We start from the raw sequence: 24,987 nt of genomic DNA, 5'->3' as shown, positions 1-24,987 counted from the left end.
TCATACCTGCACTGTGAAGTAGATGCCGTATCTGTCACTGTTATATAGCTGTAAAAATGAAAAGCTAGAGTAATTAGTTTGCTCAACAGGATGTGGCTCATAAATGGCAGAGCCAAATATTTGAGTCCAGATAATTGGAAACCAGAGTTTAGGAAATTCTCATGCTCTTCCATGATTGGTTTCCTGAGATCTATGTGCTTGAAGAACTAGCAACTTGGTATGACCCAAATGCATGGAATTTGTTCTGTGCATGTGAAAAAAGTCTACAATAGATGCATGCAGAAGGGTCTTCCAGGTAACAAAGGTAGAAGAGGGTACATTTCCAAGTGAAATGAGAGGGTTTCCCAAAAGATGCAATATTTTGTTCAAACCAAAGGGCTAGACAATTCTTAGTAACTATAGGTATCAGAGGGGAATATAATGCTATGAAAACAGAAAACATAAGAGGTTATAATCTCATATCTTTGGGTCCACAAGCATCTATCAAAGCAGAAATGGGCCAATTATATTTGTAATTTCACTGTTAATTGTAAAAGGGCAAAGAAAAATGCACATGAAATACTAATCTGATATATTGATTAAAGCAGTTAAAAATACAAACTAAGGAATCATTAAAACATGGCTTATTCAGAGTCATAGTATTTATTTGTCTAGGAGACATCACTGAGTGATAAAGGCAGGTAAAGATGATCAGTTGTGTATAAATTTGTATTCATAAATGATATTGACATAGAGAAAAACCTGAAAGGATTTACCACCATGTTAAGAAATGGTTACTCCATCTAGTGTAGTGTAAGGTTGTTCTTTCTTTTTTTTCATCTTTCTGCATGGTTTGCATTTAGACAGTAGATGTGCATCTCTGAGCAGTTAAAAAAGAACAAAAAATACAGTAAGTTTGGGAGGCCACACAAATTGAATGTTATTTAAAAGAATTGCAGACTATGTCTGTTAGTCAAAGGCAGAGAAAGTAGAAAAAGGAGATAGATAAGTACAACATCCGCCATATCTTTCTGTCACTACATGTGGATGTTGACTTGGTGACAGCATACTATCAGAAAATAGAATGATTCCAAGCCAAGAAAGGTAACCTGTGAAGGAGACTCTCAATCTCTGATCCCAGTGAAACCCTTCAAGGTGAGGCCACCCTCATGTGCCAAATCACATCACTGAACTGAAGCCTTTTGAGCACCAGTGCCCTTAATCTTCAGAGTGGACACACAGTGACCAGGACAGCAGAATTCATGTTGCTGCAACCACTGATCATGACCCAAACTATGTTAAGAGAAGCTATTTCTTTGCTAGCCGCTTTGGTATATCCCCCGCCAGCCTTCTGGGCTCTGCCACATTCTAGTCCCCAAATAATCACACAAGATGCTGTATTAATTATGAAGCTGTTGGCCTTGCTTGTCTCTTACTGGCTAGCTCTGCTTTAAGTAATTACCCCATAATTGTTAATCTAAGTATGTCTCTTACCGGAGAATAGTTCTGGGCTCCTACCCCCATGGCGGTTACATGTTGACTCTCTTCTTTCTCCTTCCCAGAATCCTCCTCGACTCCTAGTCCCTCCTATCTAGGTTTTCTATTGGCCAGACAGTACTTTATTGACAAATGCACAGGCAAATAACAGGACTTCCCCAACATCTCCTCTTTTCTGTTTAAACAAAAGAAAGGTCTTAATTTTAACATAGTCAAATTGTATATGACAGAACAGTTATCAAGTAAGAACATAGTTACAATATTTTAGCAAGATTTAAAGAAAATATCATCCATCCCATCCTTGTGAGTCCAAAGTCATATATGTAGCTTATCTTTTATCATAACTAAGGAAAACTATAATTATAACTATCTGTCTTCAACTCCATCAAAGACCACAGAAGGATAATATATAAACACTAGGATTAACAGAGATATCTTACTGCCTGGACAGTCACCCGAAGTTCCTCTGTAATGTTGGGGCATCCATCTTCAGCCCATAGGCCACAATGTGTCTGGAACACTTCTCAGCAAAGCAGGAAATTTCAAACTGTCCATCTGCATTGGCAGTCTGTCAGTCATTTTTCTTTGTCCTGCAGAAAGTCTCGTAGACTCTTCCATGAAGCAAGAACCCTGTAAGACTGAGTTCAGCAGTCACTTTCCTGTGGGTCCTGCATGTCCAGATTATACAACAACAGTCAAACAGTCTAGGCAAGAGCAGTTTCTTGCCCAAATGGCTAATCTTGCCATGTTGAAAGCAAACTTTATAACGAGTTTCTTCGATGCCCATCTTCCTCTCAGACGTAATTGGTGCTGCCAGGAGCAGACATTTCTCATTGTCAAGACAAACCCTAAACCATTTTAAATGCCATGTTCTGAAGGTCTTTGAGAGGTTTGAAGACTGTCCATCTCAAATATATTTCTGTATATCTAGAAACCTAACTTATGTAACTAGAAATTCTATTATAAGTAACTATCTATAGTCTGTATTCAATTATGCATTACGTTGTAAAAGATCAGTATAAGCACAATACTTAATCAAGAGGAGAAATATAAGCATCATAAAATTGACCTTGATTTTGTCTCAATAAATGAAAAACAATACCCATACCATAATTCCCCTTTTTACCATTAAAAAAGATTGGCTGTGATCATTAGCCAATTATAAACAATCCCATTTAAATGAAAACAAAGATTTATAAACAAGATGGGAATTGGGACGTCGCTCATTCCAAACTGCTTCCTGCTGGAAGGGGGCGCTGTTTATACCATGGGGATCATGACAAAACTCAGAAACCTGTATAAGTCCATATTTTCGGGGTCTGTAAGACTGCATCATCTTCGCTGTTTCAATTGTTGGAACACCTGGTCCACTGCTTCCGGGGGTCTTGGTTCGTCAAACCACGAAAGCCTGGAAGGAATCCTTAGCTTTTCATTTTCTGTAGAAACATAAATAAAAACTCCTTTTCCAAGTAACATATCCTTACACTTAAATTTTGAAGTCAAGGCATTTTTAAAAGATAGAAGTTGGATTAATTCAGCAGCATTTATAATCAAGTGTACTTTAGCAGCAGTTCCTTCCTGAGCAAGCAAAAAACTGAAAAACACAATAGCGTACAGTATCCAGACTCTCTGTGTATTTTCCATCTTTATGTGGCTTATTTATTTATCTATTATTACTTTATTTCTTTCACTTTTATTTATTTTTCTCTGAGACAGGGTTTCTCTTTGGAAACCTGCCTGCCTCTGCCTCTGGAGCAATCCTACCGGCGTGCGCCACCACAACGCCGGCTTTTGTATTTATTTACCGCTTTGTCGTTTCAGTTTCTCTCTCAATCTCACATATATTTTTAAACACACTGTAAACCTTTAGAAGTTTTTCTTTATCCAAGTCTGACTTTACTGTAAATCTTTATGTTTTTCTGGCCACGTGTCTTAACTGTAAAACCGCGGCTGTTTTAAACTGCCGTTTCAAGATGGCGGGTGTAAGCGTGACTTCAGCTTACCGCCTCAGTCCATGCTGACCTCCAGCAAAAGCCGCCACTTCCAGCTGTACGTACACACCTTTTAATCGGTAGCAGAGTCTCTTAAAACAACCTTGCTGTTTTTTTTTTTCTTTTTATGCTGAGTCAGGAAGACTCCGGTAAACGAGCCACGTGAATCTTGGCTTGTCGATAGCAAAACAGAGCACACCTGAGAAAAATGCTGCTACCAATAATCTGTGCTTCTCTCCGTTCTTCTGTTTCTAAAATTCCTTTAAAGCTTTTGTCATTCTGCGTGGAAATTCATGATCCCACTCCTGATCACCATTATGTTAAGAGAAGCTTTTTCTTTGCTAGCCGCTTTGGTATATCCCCCGCCAGCCTTCTGGGCTCTGCCACATTCTAGTCCCCAAATAATCACACAAGACGCTGTATTAATTATGAAGCTGTTGGCCTTGCTTGTCTCTTACTGGCTAGCTCTGCTTTAAGTAATTACCCCATAATTGTTAATCTAAGTATGTCTCTTACCGGAGAATAGTTCTGGGCTCCTACCCCCATGGCGGTTACATGTTGACTCTCTTCTTTCTCCTTCCCAGAATCCTCCTCGACTCCTAGTCCCTCCTATCTAGGTTTTCTATTGGCCAGACAGTACTTTATTGACAAATGCACAGGCAAATAACAGGACTTCCCCAACAAAACTAAAAGTTTGTGAAAATAGAATATTTACTGAAAATAAAAGGAAAACCCCATGAAAGGAAGAAAGAAGAATAACCAAGAAAAGAAAAAGGCAACCAAAGTTACTGAATCATAATCAGTATGGAAAATTACACAAAAATAACAGAAGACCCCCTGAACTCCAGGAAAGATATGGCCAGACAACACAAAACTTCATCCTTCAAAACACCTTGTTTTCTATGTCAGTCTGATATTGAATGTCAGGAATAAAAGGATCAACAGATATGGCATGAGTGCTTGTAAATGCAAAATGTTAGGCGAGTTCACCAAACCTGGTAGCTTATGTTTGCTCTCATCATCTGCTCTTTCGTGTTTCATTCCTAACAGTCTTTCTATAAAGAGTATTAATCTTCATCGTGTTGCCTTCTGCTAGGAAGATCAATTCTGAATATTAATTAGCTATGATATGTATGTCTGTATTTGTCTTCAAGAGAGCGTGGAGAAGTTAGCCTCATTGTGGTGATGGCCTTACTTGGTTACAATGACCAGCCACTGAACAGATTAAACCCCTCAGAAGTACAGCAGTTTGTGGGATTAAGGGCTAGCTCTGAGCTCTTGTTAGTATATTTCATGGAGACTACTGCTCATTTTCCACTTAAAAATATCCATTGTTTACATCTTAGGCTTTCCAAATCTGGCATCCCCAAAGTCTTCATAAACTTGAGATGCACATGGGATGATGGTTCCCTTCCAAACCCACAATTCATGAGTCTACTCAGTCCTATGTGCTGAATCACTAGTTGTGTGTTGTCCAGTGTTCCCTTCACTGAACAAGTGAATACATAGGAACCCGTATGCTAGACTGAATAATGACCTACCAAGATGCCCATATCCTGTTCTCCAGTGTCCATGAATGTTACATGTGTGACTGACATGACAGGCAGGTGTAATTAAATTAAGGACCTTGGTCTCTGGAGACTTTTCTGGATTATCTGAGTGGAATTCAAACTTAATTGTACATATTATCTTAACTGGGGGTCAGAAAGAAACTTAATTTCAGAATTAGGTATACAGCAGTGGAAGGAAGTGATTGGGACAATGGGGGAGGACCACTGTGTAGGGATACCAGGCAGCATCCAGAATGAGGAAAGACACAGTGACAGATTTTCCCTAGAAGCTGCAAAGGGTGTAGCTCTGCCAACCTCTTGACCTTACTGAATGAACCTCTTGAACTACAAGAAAATGCAATAGAAATGTTTTAAGCCACTCTAGTATCAGCAAGTGGAATAAAGCAGGGATACTTTGTGCAAATATCCCTTTCATATATTCCCATGCAGCTATAAGCTGCAATAAAAAGGGTAGTTAGAGATGATTCCTGTCTGGCCCCTACACTCCTTGTGTTGGTTACTGTAAACTGTCAAGTCACCAGAGTTTGGAAACACTTGAGAGAGGGAAATATATTCTGTACCCATGCCTGTGGGTTTTTTTTTATTATATTATTAGGTATGGGAAGACCTGTCTTAATTGAGGGTTGCTTTCAGGCATGAGATTTTGGATGGTAAGGGTGGGGAAAGGAAACAGCAGCTTCCTTCTTCATTCCCTGATTCCTGACTGATGACACAACGAGATCAACTCACTCAAGCTCTGGACCTGTGAGCTAGAGCAATCCCCTCCCCCTTGAGTTGCTTTTGCAGAGTATCTTCTCACATCAACAGAAAAAAAGACAGCAAAAACAAACAAGCAATAGAAACCTCTAAGATATCAGGTCTATTTTTTCTCTATTTTAATATTTTCTGCTGTACACACAAAGAACTGAGACTTAGAAAGTCATGGAATTTTCTCAGAGAGGCCTGATTTCACACTGACAGGGAATTCTCTCTCCTTCCAAAGCTGAGGCTTTCTAGTTCATTATGTCTTCGACTGAATTTGAAGCCTCCCTTTTACTCTCTGTGATGAATGCGAGACTGGGAGCCCCTTTGCTTCTGAGTGTTCCTTACTGTACGGAATGTCAATATAACCACGACTCTCATAATGATGAGCTGTTGACTTAGAAATGCTTGGAGATGAGACTTCCTGGAACCTCTTAGTGCTTCAGTCCCCATTGATTCTGAAGATGGAAATAGAATCTGAGAGACAGAAATCCCATCTTAAAAATTATTTTTCTGTGTGACCTCTAAGGTCCAGGGAAACTGGATGAGTAAAAGAATCTATCAAGAGGTTTGGATCAGTGCCACAGTGTTGATAATCTTCATGGGGTCACGTTCATATTGTTTAAATGGACTGTTTCTCTCTCCAGGCTTTTTGTCTCCATTGTCATTTTCCTTCCTCTCCTTTCTCCTTCATGTCCACTTTGATGTAGTGTTTCTACGAGGGCATTATTGTAATTGTGGCCATGATAATGATGGGTTCTGGCATTTATTAAATGCTTACCATGCTCCAGACCCAAGGCTTAGTCTTCTTTCATGAATGTGATATTTAATTAACACACTCTGCAACTTAGGAGCTTTTATTATTGATCAAGATTCAGAAACTCAGGTCAAGCTACTTATTCAAGGATGCAATATTAAGGAATGGAAAAATCCATAGGTGATAGAAATTTATTTCCTTTTCAGACATAGGTGCTCGTTTGCAGATTCCTCTCACTTCCATGCTTCTCTAGAAGTCTGTCTCCTGGTCACCTGATTTGTATTCACACTTATGGGGACCTGTGCATCAACCCCTCTAGTTTCCTCCAAGTTTGAGCCACAGGATAAGGTACCACTTACATTCAAACTACCCCAGCCTTTTCTTCCTCACTCCTCTCTAGTCCAGGTCTCTGGGTATCCCTGTATCCTCAAAGCAGCCAGTAAGATACAGCCACACAAAGCAATAAATCTCCAATATGCCTCCACCCCACCCATGCTTGGGCAGCCAGAAACAGTCAGACTTGATCACAGTGACAGTGGATGCAGAGGGGAATGTCATCGCATGAATAGTGATTGATGATATTTCTACTTATTTTGTAAAGTTTTCTTTACTGTTGTTATGATCTTTTGAAGGGGGGATTTTTCAAAACTCTTCACCAATTAGTGTTTGGCACAGGGTTCCACTCTCTTCCTCCTCCTCTACCAATTTTTGAGAGTTTCTAGACACAATAGAATATTGGTATTGCCGATATCTAGTAGTGGAAGCCCAGAAACTGAGTATTAGTCTTCTTAAACTCCTGGCCAACTCTGGAGTTCCCAGAAGTGTAATATCACAAAATGCAAATGAGCCTCAGGGAAGAATTTTCTGATGAAGAGGAAGGTCACTGCCCAGTGCTGTTTATTCGTTGAAGGGATCCTACAGATGCCATTGTCCTCTTTGGCACATAGAAATGTTCTTTTAATTGAGCTCTGTGTTCAGCATCAAGGGGAGCGAGTGAAAGATGAGAAGTAAAATACCTCCATTCTTTTCCACTGGCTATTACCCCAGTAATGGCACTAATAAATGTGGCATTAGTTAAGAACTGAGTGGGGACAATCACCATTACTCTTGGAGCCATAAGAAATGAAGATTCAAAAGGTTATTACAGATAATAGAGTCACATTCTAACATGCGGAATGGGTCTGGGCTTAGACTGGATGCATTTGGCTTAGTGATTTTTTTTAAATAGGGAATGTGCTGGTTGAATTGAAATGGAAGCCTGGGGCCCTGGGAGTGAAAGTGGGTTCTCTTTCATATGCTCGTGCAGGTCTTCCATAAGGAGCCTTGCTGCAATGTGTCTTCCCTGAAAACGATGTCTTTCCAAATCTGCTCTGAAAAGCCTTGCTAAGATCAGTTTCTGTGCTTGGCAGAATCTCAGAGGACATGAAGGGAGATGGTGCCGGATGAAGACAAGGTGAACAAATGAAAACTGTCTAGCCTGAGCAAGAGCATTATGCAAAAGCTATTTCAGTCCTCGGAAAGCAGTTGCTCTCTGAATTGCTATGCTCACACCTCGGCTCCAGCTGATGTATTATGTTTCTGCTAAAACCAGTTTACCAAGCTAGGTGCTTAACTAAGAAAAATGTTGCCCCTCCTTTCCAGGAAAGGAGGGGATTTAAGACACCTGCCATCATTGCGTCAAAAACAGGAGTCCCTAGGACTTATAGGTGTGTGTGTGTGTGTGTGTGTGTGTGTGTGTGTGTGTGTGTGTAAGTGCAGCTGTCTCTGAGGCTTTTAAGATGTGATTACTTTCATATTGACTTCTAAAGGGAAGGGGCTGAGGGTGTTATAGCTATGTATATCCTCCTAGTGCTTATCTGAAACAGAAACAGGTAGCTTCAACTAAACATTTACAATCCTGTTTCTCTGGGTCTAAATGAGAAATATTCACTCATAGCTTTTACCATTGTGGACTGGCAGCCAGACCTGTGGATAAAGACTTAGGTACCCTGGGTCTGATTTGAATTCTGCTTCTCATATATAGTGTTCAGTTACTTATCTCCTATTTATCATCCTTCACCCTTTTATTCCCCATTCCTCTAGCAAATCCAACCACTTATAAGAGTCTCGATCATATGTCATCAGTGATGAGGTGACTATTGTTCTTTTCATAAAGCTTCCAGGATGCTCTTTACAAGACCAAATCCCAGTCAGATTACTTCCTGCTCCAGAATCTCACGAGGCAGAACAGAGGCCCTGAGCAAACACAGTAACTGGTCATCTCTCCTTATTCGGTACTATGGTTACATTAAGGTCTTGCTTGGGGTTTTGCAATTCTAAAGTATTTTGTTTATTTGTGTTGTATAATTCTACAACCCTTATCCTGTTCTTTATTCTATTTTTGATACATTTCAAAACAAAATAGCAGATACAGATAACAAGGAAAAACATGATAGGATCAATGTTTTGGAACACCCTTCCCTGTCTCTTTCTGTGTGCAGTTTTCATTTTTTGTGATCTTGGGATCTTGGGTTGCTCAGGCATGAATTCTGGGCTGAATAATTAAAAGACTTGTTTTGGCCTTATAATATGTTACTATGGGTGAGCCTTTTTCTGCACAGTATATGTTCCAGACATGGAAGATAATCATTATGATCTCTTGAGTGTTTTTGAAAACTGAACTAATGTATGTAAAAAATTCAAAACATAGAGTAGTTCATTGCAAAGACTAAAGAGATTAGATATTCCTATTACTTGCATGCAATTATGATGCAGTTATGTTCTACTCTAATCTCTGGCTGACTTGATAGGGACCTTCTTGGGTGTTCTTTTGGCTCCTCTCCCTTGAGGGTCTTGTCTTCATGGAGTCTTGCTCCACATCGTTTAGTCATGGGTCCTGTGATGAAACATTCACTAGGATTCAGCACCTAGAAATAGTAACCAAATTTTAGCTAAGTTTGAACATGCCTTAGGCAGGACACCCGAAGAAATGTTGAATGTTTTCTCCATGTTTATCTACTCTCTGGAGACAGGCAACATACATACGAAATGATGTCATTACTAGGGATAAATCAAGTACTGTTGTCACAACACCATTAGTAGGTATTAAAGAAATTTTGAGATCTTGTAATGAATTTGTATTAGCTGAATTCAGGCTTCCATGGTTCTGTCTAATCTATGCCTCTCTCGTATCATCTCTTCCCATTCCTCAAACATACCCCATACTCATATCCCTTCCCATTCCCTGTACCATTCCCCTCCACTCCTATCATCTCTTCCTAGTCCCCATGCTCTCCCCGTTCAATCTAGCACCCCACAAGTCAGCTACTCCAAACTACTTCCTGTCCCTCAAAATCTCTGTACTTCGGTTTTCTCTCTGAGACTTTGCACACAATCCTTCTTTCTGGACAGAGACACTCTCATCTTTATTACACCCAACTAACTGCTATGCAACTCTAGGGAATGTGGTCAGGAAACATTTTCTCTAGGATTTATCACTTGTTATCTGAGTTAGCAATCCATTTAATATAGTGTCTCAGCAAATGTAAACATTGTTAAGTATTCTATATTTTTTAAAATCTAAATTCTCTACCTAAGAAGTTCACTGTACCCATCCACCCCTTCTGCACCTCCTCTCCTGTCACAAAGAAATATGTTTCACAAAATATGGGTTAATCATATATCTACTGAACAACTGTGTCTGAATGCAGATTATTTTGAAGAAGTATTTGTTGTAGTTTAGAAATATCTACTAAGAGATATAATAAAACACCTTTGTGACAGAGAAAGATCAGGGCTGCCTCTAAAGGCCAGAAAATCAGAGCTTCTTATTGATACCAGGGTCTTAATGTTTTACTTTGTTTTCTCTCTTTCTTAAAATGTAATCATTTTGTTCTTGTATTTTATAATACATATTTCTAATACTGTACTATCATATTTTAAACAACTTCTTTTTTAGTTTTAAATCTTTTAAGTTTGTAATAATTTATCTTAAAATTTCATACACACATATTATGTTCTTTGATCAAATTCTCCTCTCCACTATTCTCTCTTATCCCCTTACCCTCCCACCAACTCCCCTCTTATTTTCTTATTTTTTTAAAATTTAGATTAGGATCAAGCTTGATTTACATGTCAATCCAAGTTCCCTCTCTCTCCTGTCCTCCCCTGTCCCTGACTGACCCCTTATCCCATCTCCTTTCTGCTTCCCAGGGAGGATGAAGTCTTCCATGGGGAATCTTCAAAGTCTGTCACATTATTTGGAGCAGGGCCTACACCCTCCCCTATGTGTCTAAGGCTGAGAGAGTATTCCTCTATGTGGAGTGAGTTCCCAAAGTCCATTCGTGTACTAGGGATAAATACTGATCCACTACCAGAGGCCCCATAGATTAACCAAACCTCCAAACTGACATCCACTGTCAGGGGCGTCTGGAACAGTCCTATGCTGGTTTCCCAGTTATCAGTTTGGGGTCCATGTGCTCCCCCTTGTTTAGGTCAGCTGTTTCTGTGGATTTTTCCAGCCTGGTCTTCTTGATTCCTTTGCTCATCACTCCTCTGTCTCTACAATTAGATTCAGGAGTTCAGCTCAGTGTTTAGCTGTGGGTGTCTGTTTCTGCTTCCATCAGCTACCAAATGAAGACTCTAGGATGATATAAGTTAGTCATCAATGTCATTATCGGAGAAGTGCATTTAAGGAACCCTCTCCACTATTGCTTACATTGTTAGTTGGGGTCATCCTTGTAAATCTCTGTATATTTTCCTAGTTCCAGATTTCTCTATAAACCTATAAAGGTTCCCTTTATTATAGTATCTCTTTTCTTGTTCTCCTCTATTCTTCCCCTGACTCGATCTTCCTGCTCTCTCATATCCTCCTCTTCTCTCTTCTTCTCCCCTTCTCTTTCACCTAACACCCTCCTCCCTGCCCCCATGCTCCCAATTAGCTCAGGAGATCTTGTCCCTTTCTTCCCTTTCTATGAGGGACCATGTATGTTTCTCTTAGGGTTCTCCTTGTTTCCTAGCTACTCTGGAGGTGTGGATTGTAGGCTGGGAATCCTTTGCTTTATGTTTAAAATCCATATATTAGACAGTACATGCCATGTTTGTCTTTTTGTGACTGGGTTACCTCACACAGGTTGGTTTCTTCTAGTTCCATCAATTTGCCTGTGAATTTCAAGATTCTATTGATTTTTTTTTCTACTGAGTAGTACTCCATTGTGTAAATGTACCATAATTTCTTCATACATTCTTCAGTTGAGGGACATCTAGGTTGTTTCTAGGTTCTGGCTATTTCAAATAATGCTGCTATGAACATGGTTGAACAGATGTCCTTGTTGTATAAATGTGCATCTTTTGGGTATGTGCCTAAGAGTGGAAATGCTGGGTCTTGTGGTAGACTGATTCCCATTTTCCTGAGGAACCACCATGCTGATTTCCAAAGTGGCTGTATGAGCTGGCATTCCCACCAGCAGTGGAGGAGTGTTCCCCTCTCTCCACATCCTCTCTAGCATCAACTATCATTGGCTAAGGATATTGAGCACTGAATTATGTATCTTTCAGCCATTTTTGATTCCTCTATTGAGAATTCTCTATTTGTTCTGTACCCCACTTTTTTTTTGTTTTTTGTTTTTTGAGGCAGGGTTTCTCTGTGGCTTTGGAGGCTGTCCTGGAACTCACTCTGGAGCAGGCTGGCCTCGAACTCACAGAGATCCACTTGCCTCTGCCTCCAGTGTGCTGGGATTAAAGGCGTGTGCCCCCAATGCCTGGCCTCTATACCCCACTTTTTAATTGGATTATTTGATGTTTTTTGTGACTAAATTTCTTGAGTTCTTTTTATATTTTGGAAATCAGCCGTCTGTCTGATGTGGGTTGGTGAATATCTTTTCCCTTTCTGTGGGCTGCTGTTTTGTCTTATTGACTGTGTTCTTTGCCTTATAGAAGCGTCTCAGTTTTGGGAGGTCCCATTTACTAATTGGGAGGAATTGGACACCTGGCCAGGGAGGAAAGTGGAGATTGGGGGAGGCTGGATAAACTTACTGACTACTTCTGACACCAGATATTGGGGAGTATTAAGCTACACAGGGTAGGTTGTCATATGATATTTATTTAGGGAGAAGTCACTTATATAAGAAGCTGAGAACCTGAAGTCAGTGCTTCGCTGGTCTCTGAGGCTCAACCCGAACCCTAAGAGAGCCTGTGTCTCCCCTGCACAGCCATTTATTTCCTACCTCTGTATGCACTTGTAGCCACGCCCAAAGTGGGCATGGTTAACAGCACAGGTAACTAAGATCTCTCCCTACAGTCAATCTCAGTGTCTGTGCTACTGGTGTTATGTCCAGGAAGCGGTTCTCTGTGTATCTCTTTGCCTGAGTTTTTCACAACTATACAACAACCAGATCTATTTTGAAAAAATGTCCATTTTCCTGTGAAAAATGTCTGTAGACAACTCAGTTTGAGCAAGTCACCATCTTGTCATGCCTCTGGAGATTTACAGATAACTTCTTCTTTATCTTCTCCGATCCCCTCCATCTTCCTTACTCTAGCAGAGCTATTGGGAAGGGTAATTCCCTATCTCTTTCCTTATCTCAAACATATTTACTATGAAGAATAAGACATGTAAAAGATATGACTGCTGAATAAAACCTCTTTTTTTGCCAACCTTTAAGGCCAAAATCTCATTTCCAGGGTCTGGGTTTAACTCTGATTGAATTTGGAGTACAATAGAGACCTTCTAGAGACCAAAACCTGATACCCCTCCCATCTCCATTGAACAGTTTATCATTTTACCATATTTCCTAAATAATTTCCTTTTAGGTCTGGTTGCTTACCATAGGACTGGATTTGCTACATTTTATTTTTTCTGTAGCACCCAATTATTGAATCAGCCTTAGAGCTGACACTTTCTGGTCTTGCTATAATAACTCTTTTTTTCCAGTTAACCCAATGGTTAACTCAATTACAAATACAGAGGATCATCTTTATATCTAACATAGAAGACAATGCTTCATTGCCATTTCCATTATATGTGTTTGTAATCACCAGAGAAAGAAATTTAAAAGATATATCTTAGTCAGTTTGGTCTGCTATAACAACTTGGCATATACTACAATTGTTCAAAGAGCAAAGGTTTAATCCTCACAGCTCATTGACAGAGAGGTTCATTTAAGAACTGCTTCCTATTTTTCAGGTAGATGTCTTCTTAATTGACTGTCACATGAACAAGACAAGAGAAAAAGAAGGAAAAGAACATTGATACATGATTAAGCAGGTGGCAATAAATAGATATAGAGAGAAGTACACAAACAGCCATGTCTCCTTCAAATTTAGAAGGGCCTGACTCCATTCCTGAATGCCACACTTGCAGGACCTAATGTAACTCTAATTCGTTCCCATAGATTTTTTTTCCTTCAAATACAATCATTTTGGAGGATGGAAAAACATGATTTGAAGGAAAACACTTGTTCATGATAGGTGACAGGCAAAAAAAAAAAAAAAAGAGGAAAAAAAGAAATCCCCAAAGTCTGTTTTACCCAGTTGATGTTCATTGTTGTTCAAATGATTTATATATAACACAGTATAATTTTGCTCATTGGCAGGTGTGTCTCTGACAAGGGGTTATTCATTCCTTCTGGCCAGTGCTTTGTCTCCACATGCCAATTACTGTCAGCTCTTGTGTAGACACATGTGAAGTCCAGGCATGATGCTGCTACAGCTGGACAGTCCACAGGGCTTCCAGTCCTTCTTCCTGAGAAGGACCATAGTGTAACTGACACCAGAAAGCAATCCCTTTGTTTAATTTGGTGGCCATCCATGAGACTCAGGGACCTAAATAAAGCTAATGGAAAATGAGCATTTATTAATTTTTAATTTCTTAATCTGTGAGTCTTTACTATGAGCTTCATTACCTCATACAGGGTGATCTGGGTTAGAGATAAGAAAGAATGAGATGAGAGATGAGCTTTGTAAATTTAGTCTTCTTGATGTTGAGACTTATTCATGTATTTGTTTTTATTGTCTCTCTCAGTGTGTGCATGTGTGTTGAGAGAGAGACAGAGAGAGAGAGAGAGAGAGAGAGAGAGAGAGAGAGAGAGAGAGAGAGAGAGAGAGAGAGAGAGAGAGAGAGGTATCTATGGCTAAACCCAGGGTCATTCACATGCTAATGGTGCTGGGTTTTATAGTAAGTCCACAATATGCAACCTCAGTTATATTTTCTGTAACTGAGGCCTGTCAACTGATTCATGGTATCCATCCTTTTTACATTTTTATTTTATTTTGGTCTTTTTTTGTCTTTCTTTTTCTCTTCACTCACTCACTCAATCACTCACTCACTCACTCTCTTTATTTTTTGAGACAGGGTCACAAGGCAAGCTTTGAACTTGCTACGTAGCAAAGCATGGCCTTTAACTGCTGCTCTTCCTGCCTCTACCTGCATATGACACCATGCCTCAGCACATGGAACTTACTGTATGCTGTTCTTGAACACTTATCGCTACTGCTTTAATGCTTATGTCTTCCAAAAGTCTCTTCACTTGTTTTTTACAGTTACTTAGGGAAGCAATAAGTATCCATTATGAGTTAAGCATTGGATTGATAGGAAGAACCCACAGACTAGGGTGTAGCCTTAAAATATAGACAAAACAATCTGAAAACCTATTACTTTAGTATTATTTGGACTGTATCCTCTTAGGCAACATGCTCAACTAAGAGAAATAAATGATCCTTCTCCTCTTTTAGTATTTTATAAATCCTGGAAAGAGTATCCTTTTCTGTGATTGTTTAGTTCCTTAAGAAGCACCAAGGAATAAGAGAGGTAAACACTCTGCAGGAGACTTTATAATTGAAAAGACATAATGCCTTTTAAAAACAAACATCATAACAAGGATGGTCTGGCCAACAATGAGCCTTGTAAAGAATAAAGTGTATAGGCAGAGAGTACAAATACAGGGTGTGGCATTGTTCCATCAATTATACTGCACTTCCATTGAATCCTCAATGGCTCAATTAGAAATTTATCTTTGACTTCTGTTTCTTTCATATCCCCCCAAAAGACTCTCTGAATCAGAGCACATATTTCTCAGCTGGAAGAGAGGGAGCATTGGGTGTTGTTTCTATTGGGTGTGAAGTTTGACACTGTGTCATCTTCTGCAATTGGGAAAGAAGAGAAGCAAAGGGAAATAGAGGGAGTTACATAATTATTTTTAGAAAGTAGAAGCACAAGACTGTGAAAGAGAGATTAAAGTCCACCTGTAGATTGACATCCTAATCTGAAAGTTCAGCCAGTAGGATTTTACTAGTATTTGAGGATATGGTATGTTAACAGAAAGGAAATATAATGTTCATGACTTGGTATGATTATGTCTACAAAACACAAGCTGTTATGAGAAAGGAAACAAGGAAGTGAGAATGGTGAGGAGAGTAAACCTGGACACCAGGCTGCTTGACTATCAGCCTTGTGCTATTGACAGCTGATTGGATTATGTCACCCTAATCAAGGGAGGAACTTACTGATGACATCATCACATGTCACAGAATTCCGTTATAATCAGGGAACACTGGGTAAACACTGTGATAAGTGCAAATCAAAAACAAATGTAACTAATTAACAGTAAGATTTCTGAAAACCCTTTCCTTTCAACAGGAAAGGAAGCAAAGAAATTGCATCCCAAGCAACATTGATCTTCAACAAATGAGCTGCAGATCTTTTACTCAGAGGTCCTATACATAGCACTTCAGTGCCACAGCATTCTTGAGCATGGTTACCTTAAGGTCATAGGTCAGGAAGACAGGATGGATAACTCATGTTTGGAACATACACTGCTTGAATTACGAAGCCCACGTGGCAATGGCTAAAATAGCAGACGGGAACACTTGTGGGCATGCTTGTATCCTGACCATCATAGAGATGGTCAAGAATAGTCCTGGCCATGTTCTCTTTTCTTTATATTTACTGAAAGTAGCATTAACACCACGATATTCTGCCTCACTTAGGCCCCAAATGACAAAGCTACTGGTATTTGAATAAGTTTTCAAAACTGTGAGTCAAAATTAACATTGTTTTCCCTTTCCATTGTTATCAGGTGTGTCATCACAGTGATTTTTTTTAAAAGCTAACTAATAGAGTCAACAATAGTTTACTTTCTGTGTTTATTATTCAACTAAACGTAATACTTATTTGGTTCATTTCTGACATTTTGTTTTCCTAGCCAGCTTTGAAAATACCCTTTGGTTTATTTCTTTTATTGAGTCCCTGTTTCTCTTTGGCGTCCTGTTTCACTCCTAAGATTACTTTCACTGTCAAACGTCTTCTCCTTATGTGTTTCGGATGCAAGGCAGTAAGACCTCTTAAATCAACCCAATATTTCCTCGTGTAATGCCTCAGCTTCTCGGATGACTTCTGGGCACAAGAATCTGAGCCTCCTAAGATCTTCAGTCATATTTCTTGCTACCTGTTGTCTACTTTTTTGTCCTCTTGAAGTTAAACTTACAAATAAAACCAAAACATAGCTTTCAATCTTATCCTCCAGGATGAGTATTTCTATACATGAGACCCCTCTGTTCTCACTCTGAGTATCAAAATGCTAATATAATCCTGTGTCTAAGTGTGTTTGGGTGTGTGCCAGTATGTACATATGGAAACTGGAAGTCACTTCAGGTGTATACTATCTAACTATCTTTGTAGGACAGGGTCTCTCATCCTGGATGTTGGTGATTATACTAGGCTGACTGAACAGCAAGTCCCAGGTATCTTCCACCTTGCCAAATCTGGGAATATAAGCATGTGATGCTCTGCTGTCTCAAGTCGTTATGTTTGTAATAGTGAGCACTTTATCAACTGAGCCAAATCCCTCTGTCACTGTAATCTTGGCTTCTATCTCAATACTGTTTTTCTCAACTGCTATCTTATATTGACTTAATTACTTCATCTGTATGGTCACTGATTGGATTCAGTCATTCAAGTGTTCTGCCTGGTCCATTTTTTTTAATGCTTTGTGAACTCTAGATCTCTAGTTATGTCTTCTTCCAATCAGTCCCCAGTGGTGATTTCTTCTGGTTTTCTGAGCATATATATGATCATAACACTATGACATCCTCATGTTCTAGAGTAACCTCCTATTACACAGCTATATACAAATGTTCCTAATTCTTTATTCTGGTACCACGTCCTTCCTTTCCTAATCCTAGACACACTTTCTAAATTGACTTCTTTTTTTCTTATAGTTTTTGTTAATCTTCAGCTTAACGGTACCCTAGATTGGCTTGAGAGATGAGTGTCTGGCATGCCTGTTGGGGGTTTTCTTTGTTGTATTATTTGATGTGTGAACACTTTTCCACTGTGGGTGGTGGCATTCCTAGCCTGGAATTCTTGACTGTGTAAGTGGAGAAGGAAGCTGAGCACCCTGCATTCATTAGTCTCCATTTCCTGACAGTGGATATGAAGTGTCCAACTGCTTCAAGCTCTGTCACTTTGGCTTCCAGGGCATGATGGACTGTGAGCCAGAATAAACCTTTTCCCTTAAGTTGCTTTTGCTGGAGTGTTTTATCACAGAGAGGAAAAGAAACTAAACACCTTTGTGTCGGTAAGCAATAATAACCCATAAACAATTCTTGTTTTGTTACCTTTTAGTTTTGCTGGTGGTTTCGTTTTGTTAGTGCATCCTTCTTCTTTCCAATCAAAAAAGCACATCCCAGACATGTCAAATTCTCTGCCTCTATCCAGCCTCCTTAGCTCTTGCTCATGACTCCATCTCTTATCCCAAAATTGCAAGCAAGAAGAAACACAAACTGTTGGAAGAGTTCCTTCAGTATTTACATGAATGATATAAGCATGCACACATTATGTACATGATTTTGTTTATTTTTCCAGCATAAAGAATAAATTTTGTTTCTGCCTTATAAACAAAGACTTAGATTTAGTAATTTCCTTTACTTTCCATTACATTTTGGTCAAGGATCTAGGATTTATTCTTGAGTCTATGTGTCTCTAAAACTAGTAATTAATCCACTGCAGTTCTCCCTGACCTGAAGAAATCATGTTCCTAGACCCTTAGGAAATGCCTGATAGTATATGGTATCAAATACTATATGTAGTATTTTTTATGTATGATTTTCCTATAGTAAATGTTAGCTTAGTGTTTAGGAACTGTAAGACTTTAAAAATTGCTAGTAAATCAGAACATTTATACTATGCTAATAGATATCTGTGAAAGTCTTTTCACTCTCTTGAAACAGTTAAGAGCAGTAACAGTTGTTTTGGGTAGCAACTGTCTATGATAGAAGAAACTGTAAGAAAAAAATGTAGATAAGCCAACAGTGTACAAACATGATTTCTCAGGCAGTATCATGCTACCCTGGATGTTCACAATTTTCTGTTTGAGCTCTTAGCATTTTTCACTTTCAATATTATCTAACAGTGGGGAGGGTAGATACTTTACTTTTCACCCGTGCCCCAAAACTCTCCCTATTTGAGTCCCCCTTCGCACCTAAAGAAAGGCAGTGCACATTCGACTAAACTTGGAGAGATAAAACTGATGGGAAGACACTTCTGCTGCTTCACACATTGGCACTGAGCTGAGCTCTAGGTAAGAATTCTAATTCAGATGCAGCTGCAGTGATTGCTATTTCTAAGCATCTCAGCATGAGCCTCTGACCTCACCACAGGAACAGACATCCATGTGCCCAGCATCAGAAACAGATGGAGTTCTTTCCTCTTGTATCATAAGACTTAGATTTCAACAAAGGGAGGTAGATTTCTTGGAGAGAAAGCTACATGTTGATTTTTGATTGGAAAAATAGACTCATTTGCAATCTGGTGCTGCCATAGTAAGGATTTATCTATTCTGTCTTAGACAAAAATCCTGAGCAATATACCAAACATCTTGAAAAGAACTAGAGTCAATTCAAAAATCCCTTTTCCACTTGCTTTGTCTTTAACAAGCTTTCTACACACCCTTGGCCTCAATTTAATGTTCTGTAAGACTAATTTTTCTCAACACCTACCACACAAACTCATTGGGGAATTGATTGGAAAGCATATAAAATATTTGTCAAAGTGGATAATACACATTTGTAACTCAATACATGATATTTGTGATATTAATATGGAAGAAAATTTTTATTTTTGAGGAAGAAAGGGAAATGAAACAAGAAGCAGGAGGCTTCCTACGGGGTTTTAATGGTGACATTAACAGGTTCTAATGGATAGACCCAATCCAATAGTTGCACTGATGATCTTGGTAAGATAAATGAATCTCCAATTAAGACCAAAAGTCATCAGTTTTGGAAAGGACAGATAGGAAGACAGAGTTCTAAGCTAACAGGCAGATAGAGAAGATGAGGGAGTATTTTAGGTAGTTTTTGTTCACATGACCTGGACCTGGAAGAAGAAATTGTGTTTATCAGATTGACCTGTGGGAATGTTTGTAGGATATTTTCTTGCTTGCTTGTTGATATGGAGGGGCCCAGCCCACTATGTGCATTGTCATTCCTGGGCATGGAGCTATCCTTGAGCAAGTCAAGCCAAGCAAGCCAATGAGCAGCATTCCACTTTGGTTTCTGCTTTAGGTCTTGCCTCCAGGTTACTGTCTTGAGTTGGTGAACCTGCAAGTCAAATAAACCTTTTCCTCTCTGAGTTCTTTTTGGTCATTGTGTTTACCATGGCAGCAGAAAGTAGTCTAGGACAGGGAGCAGCAAGCAGGAGGCATTATATATATATGTATATAATTATGTTAGGAGTGATCATTGTTATTTAAATCCTCTTGTAAAAATTGTCAGTCTTTTAAAGAATAGTCCATCCCCTCCCAACCTTCCTAATGAATAGAACCTGGACTCACAGGGATAGCTGATAGCAATCTACAGTTAGGTTACACAACCCTGCTCCTTACAATTAGGCTACTTAGCACTAACACCTCTTCATTCCTGCTACTTAGCTTCAGTGGTGGTCTGCCAGCATCCCTAGTACATGATCAAAAACACACTCCTAGGTATGTGACGAAGAACACTCCTCAGCCGATTACTAGGCATCGACGCCTCCCTTATTTTCCTGCATGCCCCTACCTCATTTCCCCTATTTAAGCCTGTACAGAACTTTCATTAAATGGCAGCTTGATCAGAAGGTCTGTCTTGCTGTCCATATCTCTTGTGTCTCTTGTCTCATTCATTCCAGGTTCCCGTGAGCTCGCACCCGTTGTGCCCTGCTGGTCAGGGCATAATTATAAGAGCTAACCTAATTTTTTTTTTAAAGACAAAAACGTAAGTTTTTTAAATAAGTCAATTTTGGTTGTGCTTGGTTGTTTGGATTGTATGTTTTTGTCTGTGTATATTCACACTTGTATACTAATTTGTGAAACATGCAATGACCTTATACCTCAGGTAGGACAGTATAAGATTCAGTGCCACACCAGGATAAGCTTCTCTCATCAGATACAAACACAATGGCATCAGCTATGCCCTTACATTGCTGAAGTGGCCAAGCTCTTTCAGTGTCTGTACTTGCTCCCCTACTCCCCGTTCCTTTTGTGAACATAACAATGGGCATGGATATTTTGAAGGACCTCAACAATGGTGGCAATTATATGTGATCATTTGGCCTAACACCACTTAAATGTGCTTTCAGGTTGTTATATGATCCCTGGATTTTCTTCTTGTGGCAGATGGTACAATATCCTCAAGTTAAGATAATAGCCGCATTACTCTTAAATTGGACCATTATGAGCATAGCAAGTAAATTCTCAAAGCACACAGCTCAAGAATGATCTTGGTGATGACACAGGAGACATTTGAGTTCTCTTTTGGGATCCTTAGTCATAGTAATAAAAGAATTTAAAAATAGATTGAAATTGAAGTTGTAGGTTTATTTTATCAAGAAAAATGCCCCCAGGTTTGACAAGCAATATATCTCAAGATCTACCTGGAGGAGGGAACTAAAGGAAAGAAGGAGAAAGGCATGCAGTTTGAGACAGCATAGAGGTCAGACACATGGTAGACCAGCAGACACATGAGAGATACATAGGGAAGATTTAGAGAGAGTATAAGGAAGCCTAGAGTGTTAGGGAAAACATTCTAAGAACAGAGCTGGAAAGAAAAAGAAAAGAAAAATTTACAGTTTTCTGAGTAACTCACGAAAGGGAGGAGACTTAAGAAGCAATATATTTATGGCCCTGTAAACTACTGCACCAGGGACAGGAATTTCGGGAAGGAAAAGCTCAGTACCTCATTAAAGGAATACCTGTTAGACTTATCCCTTTAGAACCATTTAGTGTGAGTGAGCTCCCGTCCTAAGAGAAGCCCCTCCTTTTTGGCATACCTGGAATGTTAACTCTCTTCCCAGGCTACTGACACCATTCTTTTGACCAGAAATAATTTTCCCAAAAAAAGCCTATGTGGGTATTGAAACAGCTCTGAAGAGGTAACTCCCAAATCAGTTAGGGAATCAGAGCCCAAATCAGTCACCAAATACTTCTAGCATCTCTGGCCTCTAGCATGCATAAGTCTGCCAAGTGGCTTGAGGACCTTTCTGGCTTTTAGTGACAAATGGAATTGCTGAATTTTCTTTGGGTTCTTTTTATTCTTAATTGCCTAGCCAATTTCTACCTACTATTGTTGTCGTTGAGGGCAGCCAACTTGTGAAGTAATTGGTGTTGAATAGATTATTTCTTTAACTATATAAACATGTATTGCTTCTTTTTATGCTTCATTTGTTCAGCTGTGTAAAGATATATTGCTGTTTCACCTTGCCTGCCTAAGGCACCTGATTGGACTAATAAAAATGGCAGATAGCTAGGCAGAGGAGGGGTAGGTGGTGATGACAGGCAGAGAGAAAAGAGGAACCAGCCAGTCAGGGGCCAGATAGACAGACACAGAGGAAGTAGGAAAGAAGGTGGACAGTAAGTAGACCAGATAAAAAGAGACTAACTAGAAGTAGCACATAGATCAATAGTAATGGGCTAATTTACATTTGAAAAAATGCTACCTAGGAACAAGCCCAAGCTAAGGCTGTGCATTCATAATTAATGTCTCTGTGTAATTTTATAATGTGTAACTACAAACTCACTCAAAAGAAGGCATGACTATGTATACAGAGGCCAGGGGGAAATTGGTCCAGTTTGGTCAGGCTGAGAAAAATGTTATCTTTGAATGTTTGACTTAGCCAGAATAGACAAAAGCAACTTGGGATAAGCACAATATTTTTCAAAAAATACAATTCTATTTTAAGGTAAATACTATAGTTGTATTGAAAATGACATTTATTCATTAAATGTAAAGATGGTGCCCTGGTTTATAGTCCATTAAGAATACCGCTAAAGATTTACTCATGCAGGACTAATTTCATGTTTGTTTTTTCATTATTTTTTTTGTGACAGCTTCACATACACACACACACACACACACACACACGATTATACTCACCCTGTTACTCTTCCTTTTCCTTTCCCTTTAAATCTTTAAATTCCTTCTTTTCCTCAAGTCCCCCAATAACTACACCTTTAGAGAAAAATAACATCCCCATTCCTAAATACAATTATCCTCTTAGCTGGCAGAACATGACACAGCAGCAGTTTCCTCCATCCCCCGTTCCCCCCTCCCCCAACCTTCCAGCACCTTTTGTCCCATCCCAGTCAGTTTTGACTGCCACAGTAAACTTCTCAGACTGTGTGTGGAGAACCTTGTTTCTCACACTTCTGGAGGCTCAGAAGTCTGGGATCATGGCACCATCCAACTCATTTCATGGCAAGGTTACCTTCCAATTTTCAGGTCACTCTCCAACTGTTTCCCTCCATGACCAAGTAGCAAAGCTAGATAATCTCTGGTGTTTCCTCTTGTAAGGACATACTTCATTATGAGGGCCCTTTTCTCATGAAGTAATTATTTTCCAAAGCCAAAGCCCCACATTGAAATGCCACCCATCTAGGGATTAGAGCTTAAAACTAGGAATTTTGACAGAAATGCAAACCTCCAGCCCAATGTAAACTCAAGCTACTTTGCCAGGGTAACTGTATGTGGAGGCCAAATAACTAGACATTTTTGTAACTTTAGGTTCAGTGGAATTTTTACTTTGTCTCTTAGTCAGTAATCACATTTGTTTCTTGGAAACAAAACTCAGTCCAGTAAAACCTAATGCTGAGGAGGCAGGAAGTAAAATATTGCAAATGTTGCTAGGAATAATGAAGAAAATGGCCAATTGTATATTCATATCAGTTGCTATAAGAATATTTTATTACAAGTTTATTTTGAAACAATATTAGATTTGTATTGCATTTAAAATCATGTGTTATAAAATTTGAAGATAATTCCATGACTTGTAGACCACACTATCATAGCTACTGGTTCTGCAGACAATTTAGTAAATACACAGTGTCCTTAGAAACAGAATTAGCAAGGAGTGAGTCACATATTATCTATTTTTTTTTGTCCCCCACTTTTATAAACCTGAATAAGTAGATCTGCCCTCACTTAGGCTGACCAAGACATCAGAGTCCGTGAGACAGGAACACGTGTGCGCACACACACACACACACACACACACACACACACACACACACAGAGAGAGAGAGAGAGAGAGAGAGATAGAGAGAGAGAGAGAGAGAGAGAGAGAGAGAGAGAGAGAGTAGATGTAGGAGCCTGTAGAGAATTGATGATGATGCTATGACTGAAATAAGAAATAAGACGGAAACTAAGTAGACTTGGTGTTGGGCATAAGAAGCACATTTGAGTGATTCTTCCTCAGTCACATGAAAAGCAAGCAGCCAACATCCACCAAGCCAACAAGCCAGCTAACAAACCACTGTGTTCTGGAAGGATGCTTTCAGACTGTACCATGAGTCTGTGATATCTAATGTTTAGCTGTTCATCACACCTTGGAATTCCCAAATTCGATAATTGAAGATTAGAGAGACATTCTCCACCAACTATACCTCCTGATTCTCCAAGCAAGCACTAGTGATAGATTCCCAGCATTTCAGGAGGAGCAAACATGGAAGGGCTCCCTCTCAAGGAAAGAAGTTTGTACAAACAGCAAAGTCAAAAGGGTAGTACAAGGAAACATGGCGAGTTCCTTAGGAAGGGAGAGGTCAGTCCAGTGTGGAAAACTCAAGATCCAATGATATTAGAAGACCATGAAGAGAGGTAAATTGGTGATTTCCAGTGAAAGGGGACAACACAAGCAAAGACAGATGTTCCAGGATGTTTGTCAATATCAAGCAAATGCCAGGTAATTCTCCTGAGCCTGAGTTTAAGGTGAAATTACTTTTCAAGATGAGTGGCATAGGAAATGAGCGCTGCCAAAAGTAACAAATATTATGAATAAACATGAATTTCTAAAGCCACATGATACAGATGATGAACTCAGTCAAGTCCTGTGTGTGTGTGTGTGTGTGTGTGTGTGTGTGTGTGTGTGTAACAATCTCATGGACTTCAAGAAAGGACTAGATTTTCATTTCCCATAAAGTCAAGGTCTTTCCAAGGAGGTTATAAAAACTGT

The sequence above is a fragment of the Mesocricetus auratus genome, unplaced genomic scaffold, assembly GCF_017639785.1.
Source record: "Mesocricetus auratus isolate SY011 unplaced genomic scaffold, BCM_Maur_2.0 Super-Scaffold_4256, whole genome shotgun sequence".
Lineage (NCBI taxonomy): Eukaryota > Metazoa > Chordata > Mammalia > Rodentia > Cricetidae > Mesocricetus > Mesocricetus auratus.
The sequence above is the reverse complement of the archived record's forward strand: the minus strand, read 5'-3'. Positions refer to the sequence as shown.